The 8,693-nt window shown below is 40.2% G+C and overlaps 1 long non-coding RNA gene across 3 annotated transcripts; it reads left to right on the top strand.

Moving 5' to 3' along the window:
* Window positions 1-7: 7 nt before the first annotated feature.
* Window positions 8-1,608, top strand: LOC136116906 (uncharacterized). 3 transcript variants are annotated; one of them, XR_011603921.1, is made up of 3 exons: window positions 8-125; window positions 643-758; window positions 1,237-1,608. It is a non-coding gene; the product is annotated as an uncharacterized lncRNA (long non-coding RNA). The 3 variants fall into 3 exon arrangements; XR_011603922.1 differs by lacking the exon at window positions 8-125 and adding an exon at window positions 144-230; XR_011603920.1 differs by lacking the exon at window positions 8-125 and having other exon boundaries at window positions 348-758.
* The last annotated feature ends 7,085 nt before the right edge of the window (window positions 1,609-8,693 follow it).

Here is an 8,693-nt window from a genome sequence, read left to right as displayed (position 1 = left end):
GGTCGAATTTTGTAGGACAGTGTTATTTTCGCAGAGAAGAGCACTTATCGACGCTGCAGTGCCGTTTGTGGCAGTGGCAGTTATCGCCGTTCTGAGGCGAGTGAGTAAACCGAGGAGTGATATCAGTAAGTGGTTTGTGAGCGGAATTCGCCAAGCACACGCGGGATAAACGAAGAATACCAGGATTGGCAGCAGCCGCAGGAGAGAGCGCCGTCCACAAAGCAACAATTGTACGCGAAGCCGAAGCAACAGCTTGGTGGGGAGAGCGACTCAGAGAGTAGGGGTTGGAATTTTTGGTAGCAAGCTGCTCGACGTAGGCGGGGGGAGGACAAGAGAGAAGGGGTTGCCCGCTCTTGTCACTACCGTTAACAATGGTAGCCACTCGTTCTCTCCGCTCTCCCGTTGGCGTTTATCATCTCATTCAATTTGGCTGCTCTGCTGATGCGGACATTTAACAATGCGAACAAATACAAACGCAGCACAAACACACAGGCAAATATTCAATTTGCCACTGCTGCAATCAACTTTATTACCCTCTGTGGCTCTTGTTTACTCATTGCTGTCTCCCGTTTGGTCATCTGAAAAATAAGCTTTTAAAACGAACTCGCATTTATCAATCTCGCTATTCCTTTCCCTTTTCAGCAGTACATCGCACACGCTCTGTTTGATCTGACTTATCAATATGCATTCTCGGCACTGATGAATCTGCAATCGAGTCGAACGCGGACCCCAGCTTAAATTAAATGAATTACTGCGAGGTAAATCCGTGACACACAAATATTTTTGGAGGGGCAACAAGATGTCACGAGCGTGACAGATTGTCTAGGTGATAAGATCCGATGGGCGAGGCCTCACAAATGCCAGTGAAGCGTTCTGAATAATTTTGGAGGGTTTGAGTTAAGCAGAGGTAAAAATACCTATGTATGTAGGTATATAGAAAACTGAAAAACTAAGTGTCTCGCTCTACTTTGGCTGAAATGTGGATACATTTTGAGACAAACCGTGTTTTATTCTTCGTCCCATTTTACAACTACAGGCTCACAGCTTATTTCGTGCAGAGGTAAACTTGGAATTCAAAAATATATGTACAGCTGGCAAGCTATACGAAATATGAAAAATAATGATTTTAACACAGGTACACAGCCAAAATTTTCCACAAACCATTTTTAGTTTTCCATAATAATTGGGTCCTCCAGAGCCAAAGTCCTATACAAAGTTGTGTTTTATCACCAACAGGTTACGCGGTATACTATAGCTAAGAATACAAAAAACCGGTGTTTCCTGACATGTTGAATTATATGGCCCACATAATTGGACACATCTTAAATGTTTTCGCTGAAAAACTCTCTCAATACATGACGGCATTGCTAAAAAATAGTCCCCATCCTGAACCAATACGCATGTCTTTGGAATTTGACGACAAAGTTGGAAATTTTTTTAATTTTCTATGATGGAAAACTGCCCATAAAAAGTAAAACTTAAATGGACGTAATTTTTATTTTTCTTAAAATCTGTTGGCCACTGTATGCTTTAATGTCGGTTTAAGGCGATTTTATGAAAATATTTTATGGGATTTGTTATATCAATAAAACCGTTTTTCTAGTTTTATTATCTGCTCCTGTTGGGATTCTACGTTTAAATAAGTTCAATCGATGTGATTAATTATATTATTCTTTATTTAGCACAGCTCAACCAACCACACGTTTAGAGATCACGAAAGTAAGAGAAGGATTATCCGCGTGGCTTACACTTTAGTGTTACCAGATATCGAAAATGTTATACTGCAATTTTTGAGGGGGCGTATTGAATATGCACTGGAATATCCCCATTATATGACGATGGCAAGGTCAATAGCAAGTGCGACACTTTGTCCATTTCGTCGATTTTCTTCCCTGAGGCTAACAACTCACTCATCAATTCATCGAAAATATTAAAATGACATAATAGTGCTGTCTCACTCTGCAACTTCAGCGACAGCAATCTTTTCCGAACAGCTAACTGCGACGCGAGACTCTTGCGTTCATAGATGGCGTAAAAATTTTTGAGAATTTATCGCGCCGTGTTGTCGCGTGTCGCAAAGTTTAAGAAAGAGGCACAACGCTCTGCCCTTTTCCAGGAATCGTCAAGTTTTTCAGGAATGTTCTCGTCTATAACTCTTAACACTTCCAACTCTAAATATATTAGGCGTAGTCTGGGCCCATAACCTGTTGGGATTCTACGTTTAAATAAGTTCAATCGATGTTATTTAGTTTTAATTATATTATTCTTTATTTAGCACAGCTCAACCAACCACAGATTTAGAGATCACGAAAGTAAGAGAAGGATTATCCGCGTGGCTTACACTTTAGTGTTACCAGATATCGATAATGTTATAATGCTGTTTTTGTTATATTCTAAATTATAATGGGGATATTCTAGTGCATATTCAATAGCTCCCATATGAAAGAAAGTTGTCTTCGGAATATAACATTTTTAAATCAGCATAATGTCCCCACAAAACGAGTATGAAACATCTCGAAATCAATTTTGTTCTGTTTGCGGGTATTTTTCATTTTTTTCCGAAGACGATTTAAATAAATATACATTGATTTTATGTATAACAAGGAAGAACGCTATAGTCGAGTACCTCGACTATCAGATACCCGTTACTAAGCTAAAGGGACCAAAGGGAGATGGAGATATCCAAGCAGCAAAGTGAGATAGAAGTGCGCCACCTACTCACGATCTCAATATATGGTTATGTGGGCGGTAGACATATTTAAGCGTTATGGGCGTTAACGCTGCGTACAAGGCTGCGGAATCTAAATCTGATATTCCAATTCTCTATATTTGATAGTTTCCGAGATATCCCCGTTCAAATTTACGATTTTTGGAAGTTTGTGGGCGTTAAAATGGACGTGGCAAACTTTTTTCGGGCCAATTGATGAGAGCAATACATTTCTGTTAACATTTTTATTCAGACATTGAAACTGTAGGAGCCACAGTTTTCGGCGGTTTGTGGGCGTTAGAGTGGGCGTGGCACACTGACGAAATGAACTTATGTATGCCTAAATTCAGTATTGCAGCTTTTACAGTTTCCAAAATCACAGCGTTCATAGGGGCAGACGGACATGGCTAGATCGACTCGGCTACTGATCCCGATCCAGAATATACAGATCCAGAATTTGATGCAACTCTAACAATTTTGCGCACTGCTCATTTAGATAGTGCTCTTTTTTTTCCTTTGAAGCCTTTTCCATATTCCTCTGGATCTTTTAAATATCTATCAATTTGGCAATGTTTCGATTGGACAGTCCTTGCGAGTGAAAAAAGTCTACTTTTTGGCGTTCTAATAAGCTCAAAGCACCAGCTTTTCCATTTTTACTTTAAATATAGCTCTAAAACAATTTATTTGTTTATTTTTAATATTTTCTCAATACAAAAAACTGCACTTGTTTACGCAAGACAAAGAAATCTAAAGTGCGTCTATTTCAATAACCAACTGAAAACACGCGTGATTGCCATAGAAATTTATGAAATCTTCGAATGTACAGTTATTATTTCGCAAATCAACCAGCTGTGAGCACTTATTTTTCGAACAAGATTCGAACTCTGATAAGAAAAGCTTTTTGGACAATTAGAATAAACATTATTATAAATACAGCATTTTATTTAAAAAAAAAAAGTTGGTGCAACTAACCTAAGACCAGCAGTGTATGTATATACTTTATAGGGTCGGAAGCGCTTCCTTCTACCTGTTACATACTTTCCGACGAATCTAGTATACCCGTCTTACTCTACGAGTAACGGGTATATAAACATTCACGTTTACTCAAATTCAAAAGGTTGCCATGACTTATTTTAATCTTGACAACATATACACCCAGCGTCATATCTCTGTGTACAGTGCAAATAATTATACCCGTTACTCGTAGAGTAAAAGGGTATACTAGATTCGTCGGAAAGTATGTAACAGGCAGAAGGAAGCGTTTCCGACCCCATAAAGTATATATATTCTTGATCAGGATCACTAACCGAGTCGATCTAGCCATGGCCAGAAAACGCAGCGCAAGTTTGTTACGCAAATATGCCACGCCCACTCTAACGCCCACAAACTTCAAAAAATCGTAAATATGAACGTGGATATCTCGGAAACTATCAAAGATAGAGAACTTGAATTTCAGATTTAGATTCCGTAGCCTTATACTCTAACGCCCACAAACCGCGAAAACCTGTGACGCCCACAATTTTTATGCTAGATAAAAAATTTTAACTGAAATGTATTGGTCTCGTCAATACCTATCGATTGGTCCAAAAAAAAATTGGCACGCCCACTCTAACGCCCATAGCGCTTACATCTGTATACCGCCGGTAGGTGGCGTATTTTAATCTCGCTTTGCTACTTGCATATCTCTATTTAGCTGAGTAACGGGTATCTGATAGTCGAGGTACTCGACTATAGCGTTCTTCCTTGTTTTTATTTTGTCACTTTGACAGTAAAAATCTAAATTAAAAACAAGTATATCCTCTTTGGTACTCTTATAATTCGTGTTTCCCTTGAACCTTTTAAAATAACATGTGCTCAAAACTTTGCATACAGCTGAAGATAGTTGCATTTATTGCCAATTTAGTGGTCAGATTATTTTGCACTCTGAAGGTAGGCGAATATGCAATTATCAATTTGTCAATTTCAATGTCAAAAAAGACTCCAAAGGGAAGATTGTCTTAAAATTGCATTTGGAAGGAAAAAGCTGAAGAGAAACTGGTGGAATTATACGTCGCGCACACTCCTCAGAGCAGAGAGTCCAAACTCAGAGAAGTCCGCCCAACTCGATTAACAAAAAAGGAAAAAAGACAGTATTTATGATGCAAAACAATCCCAAATTGACTTCTCGAGAACTGCAGCAAGAGGTGAAAAGTCGCTTTTCTAAAACCGTTTTATATTCGACTATCCGAAGGATTGTAAAAAAAATTGAAATACATAAGCTGCGTGGTTAGAAAAAACCTTATTGCAAAGATAAATTGAGAGAAAAGTGTTCAATTTGATAAGGGCAATATTTCCAAGCCTCCAGAGTTTGGGAAGTCCATAATTTTTTCACGCGAATGCAAGTTTTACATATTTGGAATTTGGCTTGCAGATTCCTGAGCTTCTTACGCAGCGCAAGTTTGTTTCAGCAACCGCCCAAAACTGTGGCTGCTACAGTTTTGATGTTAGAATACAAATTTTAACTGAAATGTATTGTCCTCATCAATACCTATCGATTAACCCAAAAAAAGTTTGCCACGCCCACAAACCGCCCACAAACTTCAAAAAATAGTAAATATGAACGCAAATATCTCAGAAACTATAGAAGTTAGAGAATTGGGATTTCAGATTCATATTTCGTAGCCTTGTACGCAGTGCATGTTTGTTACGCAAAGATGCCATGCCCACTCTAACCCCCACAAACCGCATACGCCTCTGGCGCCCACCACTTTCATGCTAGAAAGAAATGTTAACTGAAATGTATTAGTCATACCTATCGATTGACCCCAAATTGCCACGCCCACTCTAACGCCCATAACGCCTAAATCTGTCTACCACCCACATAACCATATATTGAGATCGCGGGTAGGTGGCGCATGTCAACGTCGCTTTACTGCTTGCTGAGTAGAGGGTATCTGATAGTCGAGGTACTCGACTATAGCGTTCTCGAGAAGTCAATTTGGGATTGTTTTGCATCATAAATACTGTCTTTTTTCCTTTTTATACCCGTTACTCGTAGAGTAAAAGGGTATACTAGATTCGTCGGAAAGTATGTAACAGGCAGAAGGAAGCGTTTCCGACCCCATAAAGTATATATATTCTTGATCAGGATCACTAGCCGAGTCGATCTAGCCATGTCCGTCTGTCCGTCTGTCCGTCTGTCCGTCTGTCCGTATGAACGCTGAGATCTCGGAAACTATGAGAGTTACAATACTGGGATTAGGCACGCAGATTCCTGAGATTCCTGCGCAGCGCAAGTTTGTTTCAGCACAGTGCCACGCCCACTCTAACGCCCACAAACCGCCCAAAACTGTGGCTCCTACAGTTTTGATGCTAGAATAAAAATTTTAACTGAAATGTATTGTTCTCATCAATATTTATCGATTGACCCAAAAAAAAGTTTGCCACGCCCACTTTAACGCCCACAAACCGCGAAAACCTGTGACGCCCACAATTTTCATGCTAGATAAAAAATTTTAACTGAAATGTATTGGTCTCGTCGATACCTATCGATTGATCCATTTGCCACGCCCACTCTAACGCCCATAACGCTTAAATCTGTATACCGCCGGTAGGTGGCGCATTTTAATCTCGCTTTGCTGCTTGCATATCTCCATATAGCTGAGTAACGGGTATCTGATAGTCGAGGTACTCGACTATAGCGTTCTTCCTTGTTTGTTAATCGAGTTTGGCGGACTTCTCTGAGTTTGGACTCTCTGCTCTGAGGAGTGTGCGCGACGTATAATTCCACCAGTTTCTCTTCAGCTTTTTCCTTCCAAATGCAATTTTAAGACAATCTTCCCTTTGGAGTCTTTTTTGACATTGAAATTGACAAATTGATAATTGCATATTCGCCTACCTTCAGAGTGCAAAATAATCTGACCACTAAATTGGCAATAAATGCAACTATCTTCAGCTGTATGCAAAGTTTTGAACACATGTTATTTTAAAAGGTTCAAGGGAAACACGAATTATAAGAGTACCAAAGAGGATATACTTGTTTTTAATTTAGATTTTTACTGTCAAAGTGACAAAATAAAAACAAGGAAGAACGCTATAGTCGAGTACCTCGACTATCAGATACCCGTTACTCAGCTAAATAGAGATATGCAAGTAGCAAAGCGAGATTAAAATACGCCATCTACCGGCGGTAGACAGATTTAATCGTTATGGGCGTTAATGTGGGCGTGGCAAACTTTTTTTTGGGTCAACTGAAAGGTATTAATGAGAACAATACATTTCAGTTAAAATTTGTATTCTAGCATCAAAACTGTAGGAGCCACAGTTTTGGGCGGTTTGTGGGCGTTAGAGTGGGCGTGCACTCTACTGAAACAAACTTGCGCTGCGTAAGAAGCTCAGGAATCTGCACGCCAAATCTCAATAGCCTAGCTCCCATAGTTTCCGAGATCTCAGCGTTCATCCGGACAGACAGACAGATGGACATGGCTAGATCGACTCGGCTAGTGATCCTGATCAAGAATATATATACTTAATGGGGTCGGAAACGCTTCCTTCTGCCTGTTACATACTTTCCGACGAATCTAGTATGCCCTTTTACTCTACGAGTAACGGGTATAATAACTTATTCAGGGATGACAATATAAAAACAAGGAAGAACGCTATAGTCGAGTACCTCGACTATCAGATACCCGTTACTCAGCTAAATGGAGATATGCAAGCAGCAAAGCGAGATTAAAATGCGCCACCTACCGGCGGTATACAGATATAAGCGTTATGGGCGTTAGAGTGGGCGTGGCAAATTTTTTTTTGGATCAATCGATGGGTATTGACGACACCAATACATTTCAGTTAACATTTTGTATCTGGCATAAAAATTGTGGGCGTCACAGGTTTTCGCGGTTTGTGGGCGTTAGAGTGGGCGTGGCATATTCGCGTAACAAACTTGCGCTGCGTATAAGGCTACGGAATCTAAATCTGAAATCCCAATTCTCTATCTTTGATAGTATCCACGTTCATATTTACGATTTTTTGAAGTTTGTGGGCGGCTTATGGGCGTTAGGGTGGGCGTGGCATAGTGATCCTGCTCAAGAATATATACACTTTATGGGGTCGGAAACGCTTCCTTCTGCCTGTTACATACTTTACATACTCTACGAGTAACGGGTATAAAAATGGAAGAAAAACCCTAAAAACGCTTAAAGAAGGTCTGTGCAGATGAAAAAGGACACCTAATCCATGCTGTTGGCCATTATTGTGGGGTTTCACGTACAGGAAGCAATACCACAACAGGGCAAATCCGCAGAATAGTTGAAGTGCTAGAGGTGATGAGATCCACTAGAGAATCCCACTGGGAAGACACATACCAAGTGAGACTTCGCTCGATCTCCGACGAGCTTTCCATTGAGAAACCACTGGACTCCACCTCCACCAACTACTTTGCAGCTAAAGCGGAGATGGAGGACGCACCGGCTTCTATAGGGAGGAGGAAATAAGGTCGCCCGCTAAGGGCCAGCTGGAGGAGCCTTCACCAGCCATTACCAGGATGCTGGGTGACTATATGCAGCATCAGGCGGAACAACCCCGACTCCCACTTCCTCAAGGTCCAATATGCGTATTGGGATTCGGAGCTGGGCTACAGATGGCGCGGGAAAGATACTACTTTACATAAATAAAACATTCCATTTATTTGTATGTTAATTTCTTTGTGCACCAGCAAAATCTTATTTTTTTATTTGCTCCATTTGATTTGTTTTCTGTTTGTCTACAAACCCAGCTTCTTGACAGTAAGACCATGCTACATGCATTGCGTGTGAACTTTGAAAACTTCGGTCACACTACAAAGAATAAGATTTTTCGACTAGTGAAACTCTTAGCCGATCTGAGTACTAGGCTTAACCATTTAAATCTTTTTCATATTTCGTATAGCTTACATTTTCTGTGAGCCACTGTAGGAGACAAAATAGAGTTAAATAAATGTCGAAAAATACTATAACTCAGTCATGCTTAC

This window comes from Drosophila suzukii, chromosome 3, assembly GCF_043229965.1.
Source record: "Drosophila suzukii chromosome 3, CBGP_Dsuzu_IsoJpt1.0, whole genome shotgun sequence".
Classification (NCBI taxonomy): domain Eukaryota; kingdom Metazoa; phylum Arthropoda; class Insecta; order Diptera; family Drosophilidae; genus Drosophila; species Drosophila suzukii.
This window is presented reverse-complemented; position numbering and strand designations above follow the sequence as displayed.